The sequence below is a fragment of the Anas acuta genome, chromosome 3 (assembly GCF_963932015.1).
Source record: "Anas acuta chromosome 3, bAnaAcu1.1, whole genome shotgun sequence".
Taxonomy (NCBI): Eukaryota; Metazoa; Chordata; class Aves; order Anseriformes; family Anatidae; genus Anas; species Anas acuta.
The window spans coordinates 117,017,444-117,034,027 of NC_088981.1; positions in this window are offsets into that span (position 1 = coordinate 117,017,444).

Below are 16,584 nucleotides of genomic sequence, written 5' to 3' on the forward strand. Positions count from 1 at the left end.
AGGGATTTAACCCCTAACTTTGGGAAGGGTCCTGGTGAGCTCGGGCATTTTCAGCCTCACATCGTCCGTTTTTTTGTACAAAAACCTTTATGGTTCGGGCTTTGCTCAAAGATCAGGCAAAGGAGAATAAATTTGAGCAGTCTGAGCATGATTTTAATGTATCTTCTGCTGGTTTGGGTTGGTTTGGGTTGGTTTGGTTTGGGTTGGGTTGGGTTTGTTTGGATTGGTTTGGGTTGGTTTGGGCTGGTTTGGGTTGGGTTGTGTTGGTTTGGGTTGGTTTGGGCTGGTTTGGGTTGGTTTGGGTTGGTTTGGGTTGGTTTGGTTTGGGTTGGGTTTTTTTGGGTTGGGTTTTTTTTTGGGTTGGTTTGGTTTGGTTTGGGTTGGGTTGGGTTGGGTTGGGTTGGGTTGGGTTGGGTTGTTTTTTTTTGGGTTGGGTTGGATTGGATTGGGTTGGTTTTTTTGGGTTGTTTTTTTTGGGATGGGTTGGGTTGGAGAGCCAGACTTTCTGCACATGGTTGCTGTGCAGTTTCCAAAAAGAGGAGAAATTGGGGAGGTTTGGGGGCCTTTCTGCTGCCTCCTTGGTGTTCTCCACACCCTTGGGACCTTCCAGAGCCTGCTGGGGGGAGTTCCATCGACACCCACCGAGCACAAAGCCCCCCAAAACGCGCCCTCCCACCCACCCCTCTTACACATATGGGGACGTGGCCCTCCTCCTCTTTCAGTTTGGTTTTGTCTTTACCTTTCAACGCCCCTGACAGCTCTTGCAGCGTTTTCCAGGAGCTGCTAAAGTTGAGCTGTGGGACTTGTGCAGCCCTTGGCGCAGATAGCTTTAATTAAACGCAGGAAAGTCAAACGCGCCCGGCGTAATGCGGACTGACAGCTTATCTAAATACTCTCAGCTCTTGGGTTTTAATTAAGCCCTCCAGAGCCACAGTTTGATTCCTTAAGCACAGCTCAGTCTTCTCCCTCGTCACTCTTTTGGGACAGACTCTTCCTTGGGACAGAGGAACAGTTGCTGCACAGGAATTTGCTGTTTTCGCTCCTGGTTTTCCAAATTTTAAGCCCCGGACAGGTGATGGATGCTGCTGGCATCAGGAAACCTGGACAGGCTGCCACAATTAAATCTCCCTGATGATAGAAATGGTCAAGTTGCTCATTTTTTTTGTCTTCTGAAAACCCTTTTTTATTTTTTTTTATGGCTCAGAAAGACCCCAGCAGCGTGGCACCAGCACTGAGCACCCCAAGGGGGGGGCGTCTCGGTGCCGTTCGCTTTGGTGTGGGGCTGCAGGAGGAACGACCCCAAAGAGCTCCATCCCCAGGGGTTCTCCTCTCCCCCTTGAAGGCAAATTCGTGGCATTTTGTGAAACAGCAGCGTTAAGTGAAACGCGTCTCCCTCCCCTTGCACGTGCCCCGCTTTTCCCTCGGCAGCATAATCCCGCGGTGACGCAGCTGGGGCCGGGGGGCCGCGGCTCGTGGCGAGCATCTGTCCCCCACCCCCTGCCATCTGCGCCGCCGAGGGGAAGTAATTACACGAGGCTGATCATTAAAGTGTCCTTGGCTTCTGCTGCGGCACCCGGGGAAAGGAGCAGCCTCTCTCCCAGCAGGGGCACGGAGCGTGGCACGGCCTGGGGCGCACGGCTGGCACGGGGGGCACAGGCACCCCAAGGAAATTCCGGAGCCCTCGTTTCTCCCATCACCATCCTTTGCCCCATTTTTCCCCTTTCTCTGCTCCATCCCATTTGGGGCAGCTCGTGTGGGTGGCTGTTTGCACGGCCCCACGCTTTGCCAGGGTGGCAGGGGGCACGAGGTGCACGAGGATGCGCAACGGGGAGCGGTTTGGGGACCCGAATCCCCAGGCTTGTAGATCCGCCCTGGGATGGGGAGCATGATAAGCAGCGAAACACAAGGGCCAGATTTATCCAAATCCTGGCAGGGGAAAGCAGCAAAACCCAGGAGCAGGTCCCAAACAAGCAGCAGGGCTTCTCTGCTCTCCTCCCAGCAGCTCTCGCAGCCCCTCTGCGGCTTTTCCGCAGCTGGAGGAACTACAAAGGAGGAGGGGAAAAAAGGGGGAAAAAAAAAAAAAGCAAGAGGAAAGATATAAAAAGGCCTGAATCCTCAGCACGATTCATTTGTATTTCAAGCCCAGAGGGGAGAGGAAATCCTGGTAAATCCTTCCTGGTTTCGGCAGATGTTCAGGGGTTTGGGGGTGACGTGAGCTGGTGGCCGAGTGCCCCGTGGGGCTGCTGTGGCAGAGGATAACCCCTGGCATGGGATCAGGGTACATCCCTGGTTCCTTCCCTTCCTGTCTGTAATCTTTTAGCTTTGGGGCAAAAAGCTCCCAAAATATCTAGGGGGGCTGCAGAAAGGCAGGGCGAGCAGCAGAGCTGGGGCTGGGGATGGGGAGCTGGGAACTGGGGACGGGGAGCTGGGAACTGGGGACTGGGAGCTGGGAACTGGGGACTGGGAGCTGGGAACTGGGAGCTGGGAGCCAGGAACAAGGAACCAGGAGCACGGCGAAGGGTTTGCAGCAGGAAAAAAACATTTTGCTTTCTCAGATCATCAGCGCGAAGGGGACGGAATGAAATTATCAGCAGGGCGATCGGCAGCCAGCAGCAGGCGGCCGGCTCAGCAGCAGGGACAGGCCGGGAATGCCAACAGGATCAGAAGATCCCAGCTATAAAAAAAAATAAATCTGTAGAGCTTCTTCTCCTCCAGAACCCCCCCAGCTCCATCCGGAGCCCCCTCTGCAGATTTGGAGACCCCCACAACAACCGGAGCCCTCCGGAGCTGCGTCCCCTTCCCTGGGGGTTGGTGGCACTGGTGGTGTCCCCCCCAAAAAATGCCACCTCGTATGCAACCACCTCAACCCCTGGGTGGCTCAATGTCCTCGCCAGCCCATAATAAGCCACCTGGGTCCCCCGTTGTGCCAGGGGCATGGTCCCTACGGGAGGATTTAGGGCTTTCTCCGAGCGCTGACGGCACCGAGCGGCGCCGGGCGGGGAGTCACCCATCCATCAGCCCTGCTGCAGGAGCAGGAGCCAGCGCTTCCCTCCCCGCCGGGCACACCAGGCAGCGGCGTTTCTGTAATCTCTACATGTGTAGTTTTTCCCCGATAATAAAATAAAATAATAAACCAAAACAGGCGCATTATTCTCGGGGCGTGCAGGCGGCACGGTGCGTCCTCTCTCCCGGGGACGTGAGCCGCGTGTAATGTGGGTTTGCTACCCAGGCGCTTAATCCCTAAAGCATGCGGAGTGATTGAAAAGGGAAATGACAAAGGGAAAATTAAAAAAATAATAAGAATAAATAAAAAATAGGAGACAGGGCTGCATGTTCTGCATATGTAATCCCTTCCGAGGCGGTGCGGCGGATGGGTCGGCGTCCGGCCCCGGCTTTGCTGCACTCGTTGGGCTGCCTGCGCTGCTGCTGCTGCTGCTCTGTGTGGGCTGTGGGAGATTTTTTAAAGCCCAGACTCATGGTGGGGAGCGTAAAATGAGTTTTGTGCCGAGATACAAGGCTCCTACGTGCCCCTCTGGAGGTGTCGTGGCCAAGCTGAGCTCGCCCGCTGCGGTACCCCGGGGGCTCCGGGTGATGGGGGCACTGGGGCTTAATGAATTTCCTTATTCAGGGAATAATTTCAGTAAAATAAAACATTTGTTTCCCCCATGATGAACTGATGAGCGAGGGCCGTGGATCACGCTTATCCTAAACACAAATCGGGGTGCAAACTTGCTCCCAGCAGTGCTAAATGGGAAGCTCCATCCCAAATCGGCCAGCAGCGTGGATAAACCCACCTCGTTTACACCGCCCGCTGGGGTCCTGCTGGGTTTGGGGGAGATGAAGGGGCAGGAAGGTGGCTTTGCCTTGAGGTGAGAAGCTTTTCTTGTGGGAGATGGAGAAAACAAAGCATTTTTTGGCTTAGAGAGCCGGAGCCCCACGACACAAGGGGCTGGGGATGGCACAAAATGCGCACCTCAGCTCGTCCTGGGCTCCTGTGCACGGAAGGCACTCCTTCCCCTGAGAGCAATCCTGGTCTGAATCCTCTCCTCGGTGCCTCCGGCTCCTGTTCCAGCTTTTTTCTGCCCCGTCCCCGTCCCCCAGGCACCGAGCGAGGCTGGAAGATGGATGAGCTTTTAGCAAAACCGAGCAGCCCTCGCCCGCTGCATCCATTTCCTCCCCGGGCGGCTGGAGGACAGGCTGATGGATGGGCTCGTGGGTGTTGACTCATTCCCAGAAAGTGCTTGGAAACCGAGGAGGAATGTTAGCACCACCTGCCCCCCCAAAAAAAAACACCATTCCCAGCTGGGATTGCAGGAGCCACCCCAGTGCCCGCTCCCACCCAGCAGCACCCCATCGATGGAGCGTGGGGAAACAGCTCCAAAACTGTGCCAAAAAAAATAAAAACAAAACCTCTCCCAGCTCTGCCCCGGGATTAATCCTGAATGTCTGCGTGTGGCAAGCACCGGCGGGCTGAGTAATGCTCTGAAAGTTGTACGTGGAGGAATTAATCCCTGCGGGGAAGCGGATGGGGAAGCGCTGCCCTTTTAGCGTGTCGCTTGGACTCGCCGGCGCTCCTTGGCCTCTCTGGCCCCGGCGCGTAGCCTGCCTGCATTGGCTCAGTCATCGACCGCATTTGGGCAGCGAAATTTCCAAGGAAATGCAATCAAAAGGTCCTCGGAGGCTCCTTCCCACACTGTGTTGGAGATGAAAGCTGGGAGGAACCGGGGCGCTCGCAGGCACTGCCTGTGCCCAGACCGTGACTCAGGGCTCTCCTCGCTTGGGGATGGCACCAGGCAGGGCTTGGAGGCGGGAAGGGATTTTTGGGGGACCCCGTGAGATTTTGGGGTCCTGATATGTCCATGCAAGCAGTGCAGAATGTCCTGCTGCTGTGTGCGCTCCGGGGAGGCAGCAGAGGGGACCTGGGCGATGCTCTCCAAGCACAGATGTAGGGGTGCCGGCAAGCTTAAAGCCAAATTATCCTCCAGGGCTCAAAGACGTGACCAAGACCCTTTCAACCACGCAGCCCTGGCCTTGGAATAATGTAAAAAAAAATATTTAGAAGAAAGGAGAATGAGGGAGCATCAGGCAGCTTGCACCCCATGCGCACCCCGTGCACAGCCAGGGCCCCTTCGCCTCTCCACACCCAGCACAAAGCGCAGGGAGGAGAGCACCCCCTCGGTCCTCTCCCTCTCCGAAGGGGCTGGGTTGAGATAATTTCATGCAACCGTTGTTCTCCTTCTGTTTTGCTGCTCCTCCGTGTGTGGAAGGGAGCGAGGTCTCTCCTAATTGAATTGTTGTTGGGCAGACGCGTGAGCCGCCGAGGAGCGCGAGAGAGAAGGGAAAAAAAATAAAAATAAAAATAAAAATGAAATAGATCACAGCTTCCCTGAGATGTTTTCATTCAGGGGAATGAAACTGTGCAGGGCGATTGTTTTGTCATCCAGTATTTGGTAACGAAGCAATTAAATTCCCCTCTTTATCGAAGCAGGGCTCCAGCCTGCTCCCACACGGCGCTCCTGCCCGCTGGGCGCTGAGCGCAGGAGGGGAAACCAGGGGAAAATGGGACCAGGACAAAAATTGGCTTCAGAATTCATTTCTCTCACTGTTTGGTCCTGCTGGGCAGGAATTCCTGGTTTGGGGTGTTTGGTCAGGTGTCCTGCAGGTGCCTGGGGGAGCTGGGACATCCCTTGGGACAAGGGGTCCTCCTCCTGCTCCAGCACCCAGCCAGTTTTGGGGTTTTGCTTTGCAGCTGCTGCAGATTCTGTCTTTTTGGGGTTTGTGCGTGTGTTATAGGATGGCATGGGACCATGGGGTCCTCTGCTCAAGGTCCCTGTGATCCCCAGCACCGTCTCCTCCCACCCTCTCACCTCGCCACCCCGTCTCGCCCCCTCTTGTCTCACCCCATTTCATCTCACCCCACCCCGTCTCCAGAACCAGCACGAATTCGGCCCCTATTTTTGAGGCCCTTTTCCCAGATCCATCCTGCCAGAAGAGGAAGGCAGCCCCCCCGTGCCATGAGCCCAGCGGCACCGCAGACCGATGCAAGCCCTCCTTTCCCCAAAATAAATACATTTAAAGCACGAGGAACCCTTTAATAAAGGAACTCAGCGTGCCTTGTGATGCAGGAAGACCCAAGACCACCTCGGAAGGCCCCTTTTGTACCGAGGAAGAGGAGGATGGATGGGGTGGGAGGAAGGCGCACATAGGATGCTCTTTGCCCCCAGCTGCAGATGTCCGGGAACGGAGGCACGGCAATGTTTTTTTGGTGTTTTTACAGCGTTTCAGGGAGGGAGAAGTGGAGGAGAGCACGAGGCGACCCCCCTGCTCCTAGGGGCTTGCCCTGAGCCACCCCTGCTGGCATCAGCGGGGGCAAATTTGGGGGAGAGGAGCCCGGGCTGAGCATCTCCAGGCTCACATTATGAGCACCATGCAATTCACAGCCCTCATTTAATTGTTTGCAGCTTATCTCCACTCACTCTTACGCTGATAACAAGACAACCTGCCCCCCCGCCCCCCCCGTGGTGCTCATTTATGGGGCGGGCTCCTATCTCAGCCCCCTTATCTCTCCTGGTTGCCTTCCCCCGTCCTGCAGCCGGGTGAATTACCTGGCAGATGCGCACCCCGGTGCCATCCGAAGAGGTTGGACTTTCAACCTGGGGGGGAAGATAAGAGGCTTGGAAAGCAAACAGGGAAATGCCACACGTGGTGCCCGTCACCGCGTGGCGCCATGGATGGCACTGCGAGATGTGAGACCCCTACGTGGGGTCAGGACAGAGCTGGACCGATCCGTGGGTCCCCGATTTCTGCTCAGCACGGTGGTCTGCAAGAGCACCTGGCTCCTTTACGCAACATCTGAGACCTTCCCCTGTCTGCCAGGAGTGTCTGGAGACCAGAAATATCAGCCCCGTGCGCCCTGGGGCAGCATCCAGGGCTGGGGCGACCTTTGGTGCGAGCCCCTAAAATTGATCTTGTAATTGCGATGAGACGTGAGGCATCTCCATCCCCAAAATGTCTCAAATCTCAGAGCCTCTGGCTCTCAAAGGGTGCTGGCAAACCTCACCAAAAGAGGCCGAAAAAGGCTCGGATGGCCCCATATTTTTTTCCACAGCCCCTGCAGAAGCAGGAAGGCAGGCGGCGCCGTCCAAGCTGCGCACGCAGGATCCCCAACTTGCTGCCTCCCCGATATTTCAGCTCCTTTCAGCTCCTGCCCTCCTGGGATTCATCTCTCCATCTCCACAGCCCTCGCCGCTGTGATTTCCACCCCCCCCCCCCTCCCCGTTGCAGATCCCTTAATCCACTCGCTGCCATAAAATTCAATTACGTGTCTTCGGCAGATGTCCCTCGCCGCTCCTGCCAGCGCGTTTATGGCACCGCCGCCGTCCGGGGCCAGCATCCCAGCTCTCCCCCCGTGGTGTCCTGGAGACGAAGCAGCCTCCCCGTTGCTGTTTGGCCTCCGAGGGAGAGCAATCCCAGGGCTTTGCGTGGGTGCTGGGACCTGCCAGACATTTCCCCTTGTTTTGCCATCAATATCCTCGTGGCCACTGCATGCCCAGAGCGCAGCGCTGTTTTCATCCCTGAAATGCCCCGATTCTGCATTTTTTCGGCTGTGCACCCAGGTGGGGGCACACATTTTGTAGGCTCACTTGTTCACGGAAACCCTGATCCAAGTTAGCACCCCGTGCTGAGGTTTTCCAAGGAGCCCTGCGAGGTTTTGGGCTGTGCGCTCCCGAGAGCTCGGGACTGGAGCTTAAAACCATCCTGCCCCCGTAATTTAATTAAGCCCCTTAATAAAGCCAGTTGTTATTTCCTTCATTCCCCCCCGGACTCCCTAATGCTATTACCCCAACACAGCACGGCTCAGGCAGCTCCTTATCGATCGCTTGGCGAGGCAAACTTGGCCGTGGCGCTTGGGAGAGCGGATCAAAAATGGGGTGGACGGCGCTGCCCCGGGGTGCAAGAATGCACAGAGGTGAAACACGAGGTTAAAGGCGTGGGATGGGGCTGGGACACGAGCAGAGCTTGTAGGACACGGTGTGGGGTGTCTTCTCCAGGCCAGCACCTCCTGGAGCTTCCCCAAAACCCTCTCCAGATGCATGGGGTTGGAAAAATGGGAAGGGAGCAGAGCCCCTCCCGGTGCCAACAGCGCTGCTGCCCACCACCAACACCCAAAAAACCCAAAATGAGGTGGGTGAAAGGAGCAAACCAGGCTCCAAGAGGTCTCGTGGAAGAGGCAGGGACCCCGAGAAGTGTCCCAGCCCTGGGCACAAACCCAATGCCACAGCCTCTTTATAGGATGCTCTTCCCCTGGCCGTGGAGAGGAGATAGGGCTGGCACGAAACCAGCCCACACGAAGCCTCCTTTGTGTGTCTTTGCTGCAAAAAAGGGACCCAAAAAAAGAGAAGGAGACCCTAAAACCAATCCATGATGAGGTGGAGCTGCAGCTCGTGGAAAAAATCTCCTGCCCGCTGCCAGCCTGGTCCTGGGACCTTGGGGACCCAGACGTGCCCAAATGGCACCAGGTCACGCAGCCAGACTTTGGGTATTTAAACCTCCTTTTTAATGCCTGGATCTCGCAGTTCCTTTTACCTTCCTGCACTGCTGGCCGTGGTGTTAATTATTCTCCCCGCGCAGCCAGACAGGAGCCAGCTCACCACGAACCCACCTCGAAGGGCTCGGATGGGGTCAGGGATATTTATTACCCGCGCAGGGTGATCCTGTTTATCCGAGGATCTAAATCGGGCAGGAAGAAAAATGGGATGCTTTAGAGGAAAGCAGAATTTAAAAATAAGCCTTTCTGAGTGCTTCGCAGGCAAAAAAAAAAAATAAAAAAATCAATTCCTCGTGATCTTTGAGAGCAGCCAAGAGGCTGACACGGAGCAGAGCCGCAATTAGAGCCACGCGGAGCTGGCCCGGTGCGCTCTGCCGTGGGAAGGGGAGGGGATGGAGGGGTTTTAATACAGAATGGGGAGGGGAAAAGCAGGTGATGAGCAATTTGTGCCCTGATTTTGTTCTATCCAAAGGGAGGTGTGGGCCCCAAACTCTCCTGAATGCCCCACATCCGAGCTCTGTGCCCGTCCGCGGGGGAAAAGGGGCGCAGAGGGGGCAGGATGGGGGCAGCTCCAGGTGCTCTCTGCGTGGCTGGGTGGCCTCAGCCCCTCTCCTGCCACCCTCCAGCAGCTCCAAAGCAGATGTGGGCTGTGATATCCCTGCTCCGAGCTCCCCAAAACCTTCCTCCCCCCTGCAAACCTCTCCAACGTCACCGCTGGGGCGTTATCTGCAGGCTCCCCCCCCATCCACCCAGCCAAGCCTTGCCCTCCAACGCTGCCCCTGGAAGCTGGAGCCTCGTGGAGCTGCTGTTTTTAGGGCACTAATTGCATTTTGGGGACCTGCTGTGGCAATCGCAGCTCTCCATCAGCCACCTGGCAGGGCTGATAGCAGGGCGTGCCGTCCCTGCCTCTGCCCCCCGGCTGCTGCGTGCACCTCCTGGGGGCACAGCCAAGCTTTCCCCCCCCCGTTTTGGGGGGTCCAGCTCTTGGAGAGATGCTCGTCCCAGCCCTCCGAGGGCTTTTCCTGGCAGGAATCACCCAGGGAGGATGAAGGATGCTTCTCATCCCTTTGCTCACCCGGCTCTGAGATGATGGGCACGGCGCCGGCACCGTGGAGGCTTCTGTAATCACTGATCTCCCTTTCCCATGGGATGGCTGCTTGGAGCTAGCCCGAAAAGCTGGAGGAATTAATTTGGAAGGAGCTGGGGTGCTGTGGCTGGGCAAATCCAGCCTCATCCCAAATCCCCTTGGGCGCAGCTCCCTGCCCTGCCCGGCCCCCCGCGCTCCCCGTGGCCGCAGCGAGGCTCCGGGGGATGAGCGAGGAAGCAAGATCCCACGAAATAGGGTCAACAGGACGACGAGGAGGGACCAGGCACAGATGTGCAGGGTCAAAAAAAACACGTGGAGAAATGCTGGTGCTCCCCCCAGCCTCCGTTGGCAGGGCTGGTGGCTCTGCACCAGGCTGAGCGGAGCAGCAGGGCTGGGGGCGCATGGTGTGGGGTGCTGGTGGCCCATGGGGCTCATCATCGACACCCAGGGAGCCCTGCAAGGAGCTGTCTGGACATGGGTCGAGTGCAAATCGCTGCTTACGACACTTAATAAATATTAAGTGCATTAATAAAGGTGGAAATTTGTTATCCAAGGTGGGTCCTGGGTGCCAAACCACAGCCCTGTGCGCCCAAGCTCCGCCACCCGAAAAACTCTCCTCTCCAGGGGATTTATTCTCCTTCCAGGGGGTTTATTCCCACTCCAGGGGATTTATTCTCCTTCCAGGGGTTTTATTCTCCCCTCCAGAGGGTTTATTTCCCCTCCAGAGGGTTTATTTCCCCTCCCTGCCCGGGGCACACCGGGTGTCCTGCCGGTGTCCTGTTTCACGGCCGTGTCCCTTTCCTTGTCCCCTGGTGCCAACGAGACGGGCAGCAGCAGCTGGGTAAGCCCCCGCGGGCAGGACCTGGAGGATTGTGTTGCTTAGGATAAAAAAAAAAAAAAAAAGATAAATAAATAGAAGCCTTCAGCACTCCAGACTTAATTTTGGGGCAGATTTCCCAAGGATGGAGCAAAAAAAATGCTCTTTTTAGGTGTGTGGCTGGCCAAGGGCTGCAGCATCGTTTTGGGGCAGGGTCTCAGGGGATCAGGATAGGATTTGTGCTGGGTACTGGGATGCTGAGCATCCCACCCCAGCTCCTGCATCCCTCATCCATCCATCCGTCCGTCCGTCCATCCATCCATCCATCCATCCATCCATCCATCCATCCATCCATCCCTCCACCCATCCCTCCCTGCCCCGCTCCAGGCAGCAGGGACGGAGGGGACACGGAGGGGACAGCCCCCGTGTGTGGGGGCCCCAAAGTCTCTCGGCCACCCCTCGGCAGCCAGCCCTTTGTCCCCTCGCTGTCCCTTTCTCCTTGCTGACAATGCCCTGGCACCTCGTCCGAGCTAAAACGAGCCTGTGACTGCGGGCAGCAGGCACGGCCAGCACGTGTCCTGCTCCATTTCCCTCCTCCAGCCCCCACCGAAATTAAAAACCGGGTCCTGGGGGAGGAGGAGGAGGATGGTGAGGGTCCAGGAGGAAGGGTGGAAGCGGGGGGTTCACCCCCTGGATGCCTACGGGGACCTGTTCTGCTCTCCGTTCACATCACCCCAAAAACACCAAAAATAAAACCAAAATGTTGAAGGGAAACCACAGCTGAAGCCCCCAGGGTCAGGCCTGGAAAATAAAAAAAATAAAAAATAAAAAATAAAAAATAATAAATAATAAAAAAAAAACTTGGCTGAAAGGCAATTAGGCAGCACTAACGAGCTGCTTGCTCTCCGGGGTGGGAGCTGGGGGGCTCGGACACCTTTGGGGCCACCCCAGGTGTCCCCAAAATCTCATTCTCCTCCAGCTCAGGATTTGTGTGCCCCCACAGCACCCAGGGGTGCCCCCAACCCAAGAAGAGGGAGCGGGGATTTTGCCCAGGGATGGGCAAACGGGAGCTTAGATGGGGTTTGGATTTTGTAGGGTTTTCCCCCATTTTTCAGCTGGTCGAGGCGTGCTCTCCATATCCCGGGTCAGTGCAGCAGAAAGCGATGGGGAAGGAGGAGGAGAAAGTGGCACGATTTGGCCAAAAAAAGTGTTATTTTTGTTCAGTCCCTGCCCCATGAATTATTTATCCCCCTGCCCCGTGTTTTTAGGGTTTTTATTCCCCGTCCAAATGCTCGGCAGCAGGAGCAGATGCTGGCAGATGGCAAGCCTAAAAAATTTAAATTAATTAAAATAAATAAAAAATAAAACACCCCAGGAAGAAACACGATGGGATTTTCAAGGAAAGTCCCCTCACCGTGCTGAAAAACGGAGGAAAAACCCAAATCTGTCCTAAAGTTGGGGTGATGCTGCCCCACGACCTGCTGCCTGTGCTCCCCAGGGATCCTGCGGGCAGGGACAAGGTCACAGGGATGAGGACAAGGGCACGGGGACAGGCACAAGGGCACAGGGACAAGGGGACAGGAACAAGGGCATGGGCACGGGGACAAGGGCTTGGAGATGGGGACAAGGGCACAGGGAAGGGGACAAGGGCATGGAGATGGGGACAAGGACAGGGGGATGGAGACAAGGGCATGGGGACAAGGGCACAGGGATGGGGACAAGGGGATGGGGACAGGGACAAGGGCACAGGGATGGAGACAAGGGCATGGGGACAAGGTGATTGGGATGGGGACAAGGGCATGGGGATGGGACAAGGGCATGAGGACAAGGGCACAGGGGTAGGGACAAGAGGACAGGGACAAGGACACAGGAATGGGGACAAGGACAAGGGGATGGGGACAATGGCACAGGGATGGAGATAAGGGGACAGGGACAAGGGCACAGGGACAAGGGGACAGGAACAAGGGCATGGGCACGGGGACAAGGGCATGGAGATGGAGACAGGGACACAGGGATGGGGACAAGGGGATGGGGACAAGGTCACAGGGATGAGGACAAGGGCACGGGGATGGGGACAAGGGGAAGGGGACAAGGGGACAGGGACAAGGGCATGGGCATGGGGACAAGGGCACAGAGATGCCAAGGTGACAAGGATACAGGGATGGGGACAAGGGGTTGGGGACAAGGGCACAGGGATGGAGACAAGGGCATGGGGACAAGGGCACAGGGATGGGGACAAGGGGATGGGGATGGGGACAAGGGGATGGGAACAGGGACAAGGGCACAGGGAAGGGGACAAGGGCATGGAGATGGGGACAAGGGCATGGGGATGGATACAAGGGCATGGGGACAAGGTGATTGGGATGGGGACAAGGGCATGAGGACAAGGGCACAGGGGTAGGGACAAGAGGACAGGGACAAGGACACGGGAATGGGGACAAGGACATGGGGATGGGGACAATGGCACAGGGATGGAGATAAGGGGACAGGGACAAGGGCACAGGGACAAGGGGACAGGAACAAGGGCATGGGCATGGGGACAAGGGCACGGAGATGAAGACAGGGACACAGGGATGGGGAAAAGGGGATTGGGAAAAGGGGACAGGGACAAGGTCACAGGGATGAGGACAAGGGGATGGGGATAAGAGGAAGGGGACAAGGGGACAGGGACAAGAGCATGGGCATGGGGACAAGGGGACAGAGATGCCAAGGTGACAAGGATACAGAGATGGGGACAAGGGGATGGGGACAAGGGCACAGGGATGGGGACAAGGACATGGGGATGGGGACAAGGGGATGGGGACAGGGACAAGGTCACAGGGATGGAGACAAGGGCATGGAGATGGGGACAAGGACAGGGGGATGGAGACAAGGGCATGAGGACAAGGGCACAGGGGTAGGGACAAGAGGACAGGGACAAGGACACGGGAATGGGGACAAGGACAAGGGGATGGGGACAATGGCACAGGGATGGAGACAAGAACAGGGACAAGGGCACAGGGACAAGGGGACAGGAACAAAGGCATGGGCACGGGGACAAGGGCACGGAGATAGAGACAAGGACACAGGGATGGGGACAAGCAGATGGGGACGAGAGGATGGGGACAAGGGGAAGGGGACAAGGGGACAGGGACAAGGACACAGGAATGGGGACAAGGACATGGGGATGGGGACAATGGCACAGGGATGGAGACAAGGGGACAGGGACAAGGGCACAGGGACAAGGGGACAGGAACAAGGGCATGGGCACGGGGACAAGGGCATGGAGATGGAGACAGGGACACAGGGATGGGGACAAGGGGAAGGGGATGGGGACAAGGTCACAGGGATGAGGACAAGGGCACGGGGATGGGGACAAGGGCACAGGGATGGGGACAAGAGGATGGGGATAAGGGGAAGGGGACAAGGGGACAGGGACAAGAGGACAGGGACAAGGGCATGAGTATGGGGACAAGGGCTTGGAGATGGGGACAAGGATACAGGGATGGGGACAAGGGGATGGGGACAAGGTCACAGGGATGGGGACAAGGACACGGGAATGGGGACAAGGGGATGGGGACAAGGGGATGGGGACAAGGACAAGGTCACAGGGATGGAGACAAGGGCATGGGGACAAGGGGATGGGGATGGGGACAAGGAGACAGGGACAAGGGCATTGGGTTGGAGACAAGGGCATGGGGACAAGGGCACAGGGATAGGGACAAGAGGACAGGGACAAGGACACAGGAATGGGGACAAGGACATGGGGATGGGGACAATGGCACAGGGATGGAGACAAGGGGACAGGGACAAGGGCACAGGGACAAGGGGACAGGAACAAGGGCATGGGCACGGGGACAAGGGCACGGAGATGGAGACAGGGACACAGGGATGGGGACAAGGGGATGGGGACAAGGGGAGAGGGACAAGGTCACAGGGATGAGGACAAGGACATGGGGCTGGGGACAATGGCACAGGGATGGGGACAAGAAGATGGGGATAAGGGGAAGGGGACAAGGGGACAGGGACAAGGGCACGGGGATGGGGACAAGGACACGGGGATGGGGACAAGGACAGGGGGATGGAGACAAGGGCATGGGGACAAGGGCACAGGGATGGGGACAAGGGCACGGGGATGGGGATAAGGGGATGGGGACAGGGACAAGGTCACAGGGATGGAGACAAGGGCATGGGGTTGGGGACAAGGGCATGGGGACAAAGTGATTGGGATGGGGACAAGGGGATGGGGATGGGGACAAGGGGATGGGGACAAGGGCACAGGGATAGGGACAAGAGGAGAGGGACAAGGACATGGGAATGGGGACAAGGACAAGGGGATGGGCACAAGGGCACAGGGACAGGGACGAGGGCACAGGGATGGGGACAAGAGGGTGGGGATAAGGGAAAGGGGACAAGGGGACAGGGACAAGGGGACAGGAACAAGGGCATGGGCATGGGGACAAGGGCACGGAGACGGTGACAAGGACACAGGAACAAGGCCACGGGGACAGCCCCAGCTTCGCTCCCCGCGCTGCCATCATCCATCCATCCATCCCCCGCAGGACCCTTGGGGGTGGCACGGAAAGGGGGGGGCCACCCCCACGTCCCCGCGGGGCCACCACCGCCGAGGTGACAGGTTTTTTGGGGTGGGTGGCCCAAAGCCCCCGCGGCGGCCGGCGGCGCCGAATATTTTCGCCTAACTTGGGCATGGGGCCCCGCGGCGGGGAGGCCGAGCGCAGCGCCGGGGCCATTTTGGCAGAAAAACGGGCTTTTTTGCGCATTAGGTTGTGCCCCTTAAAATAGCGCTTTGCGCCGTCTTCTCCGGATCCCTTCCCGGCGAGATAATGAGGGAGGAAAGAGGGTTTTGGGGTTTTTTTTTTGGGGGGGGGGGGAACGGGGGACAGGAGGGTGCCCAGCGTGGGTGCGCTCGGGTGGGCGCTCGCCCTCCGGGGTTTCCTTTTCCTCTCCTGGTGATGGCCCTTTTGTGCGGAAAAAAAAAAAATAAAACCCTATAAGGCTGCAAAAAAACCCTAATCAGGGCAGAGGGGGGCTCCCTGCCCCTCACCAGGGTGATCCTATTGGGGTGGGAGCCCCCCCTCCCCACTTTCAGAGCGTCCTGGGGCTGCGCCATGGAGCTGGTGCCATGGAGCGGCTGGGGGATGCGTTTTTGGGGGAGATTGAGGCATCCGAATTTTATGGGGGTCTTCTGGCCCATATAGGATGCCCGTGTGGGGCTGGAGGCAGGGCTGTTTTTGGGGTGGAGCCCCCCCAGGAGGCGCTGGGTTGGGTCCGTGCAGGAGCGGGGGCACGGCACCCGCTACCTGCTGGGCGCTGGATTTTGGTCCATTTCTGTGTGTGATTGGGTGGGAAATCACCAAACTTCAGCCCGGGCGTTTTGGGAACCCTAAGAAGACCCAAATTGAAGACCCAAATTAAAGAAGGGGGTGACGAAACGCTCGGGGGAGGCACCAGGAGCAGCCCCCCCCCCATTTTTCCCTGCCTGGCCGCGATGCGCACCGCTCCGGGGTGCTCTTCCCGCTCTGTTCCCATCTGGGACTTGGATTTTTTGGCTCCGGGGGGCTGCGGATCCCTGCTGCCCGCTCCCCTCCTGCCCCCCCCCTGCCTTTGGATCCCTGGTTTTGGGATCCGTTAGTATTAATTCTGGGGTTTAGGGGACAGCAAAAAGTCCCCGTGGCCCCCCTGGGGATGGTGGCCGAGGGGCTGCGGGGTGAGCGCACCGGGGTCCGCGGCGTCCTTGGGGGGAGCAGCAGCCGGGGGCCGTGCTGTTCCCTCGCCTCTCAGGGGTTTTTTTTTGCTCTCCGGAGGAAATTGGATTTGCTCGGAGCTCGTTCCTCTGCTGTCACACCAGGCGCTGGAGGCTCTCGGTTTCAAGGCCGGGTTAACCAGGAGGTTATCCCCCTAAATAAATAGGGCTGGAGCGGGGGGGGACCTCCAGGAGTCCCTCGCAACCACTCCAAGAGCGTTCAGGACAAGAAGAGGGCTTTAACCCCAATGCTCACAGCCCCTTTTTCCCCAAAAACCACCAAGATCCCCAGCCCCCAGCAGGCTGCGTTCACCCCTCTGCTCTCCTTGCCACCAAGGACACCGCTCTCCGTGTGTCCCCGGTGCTTCAAGCCACATCCCCAAAAAATC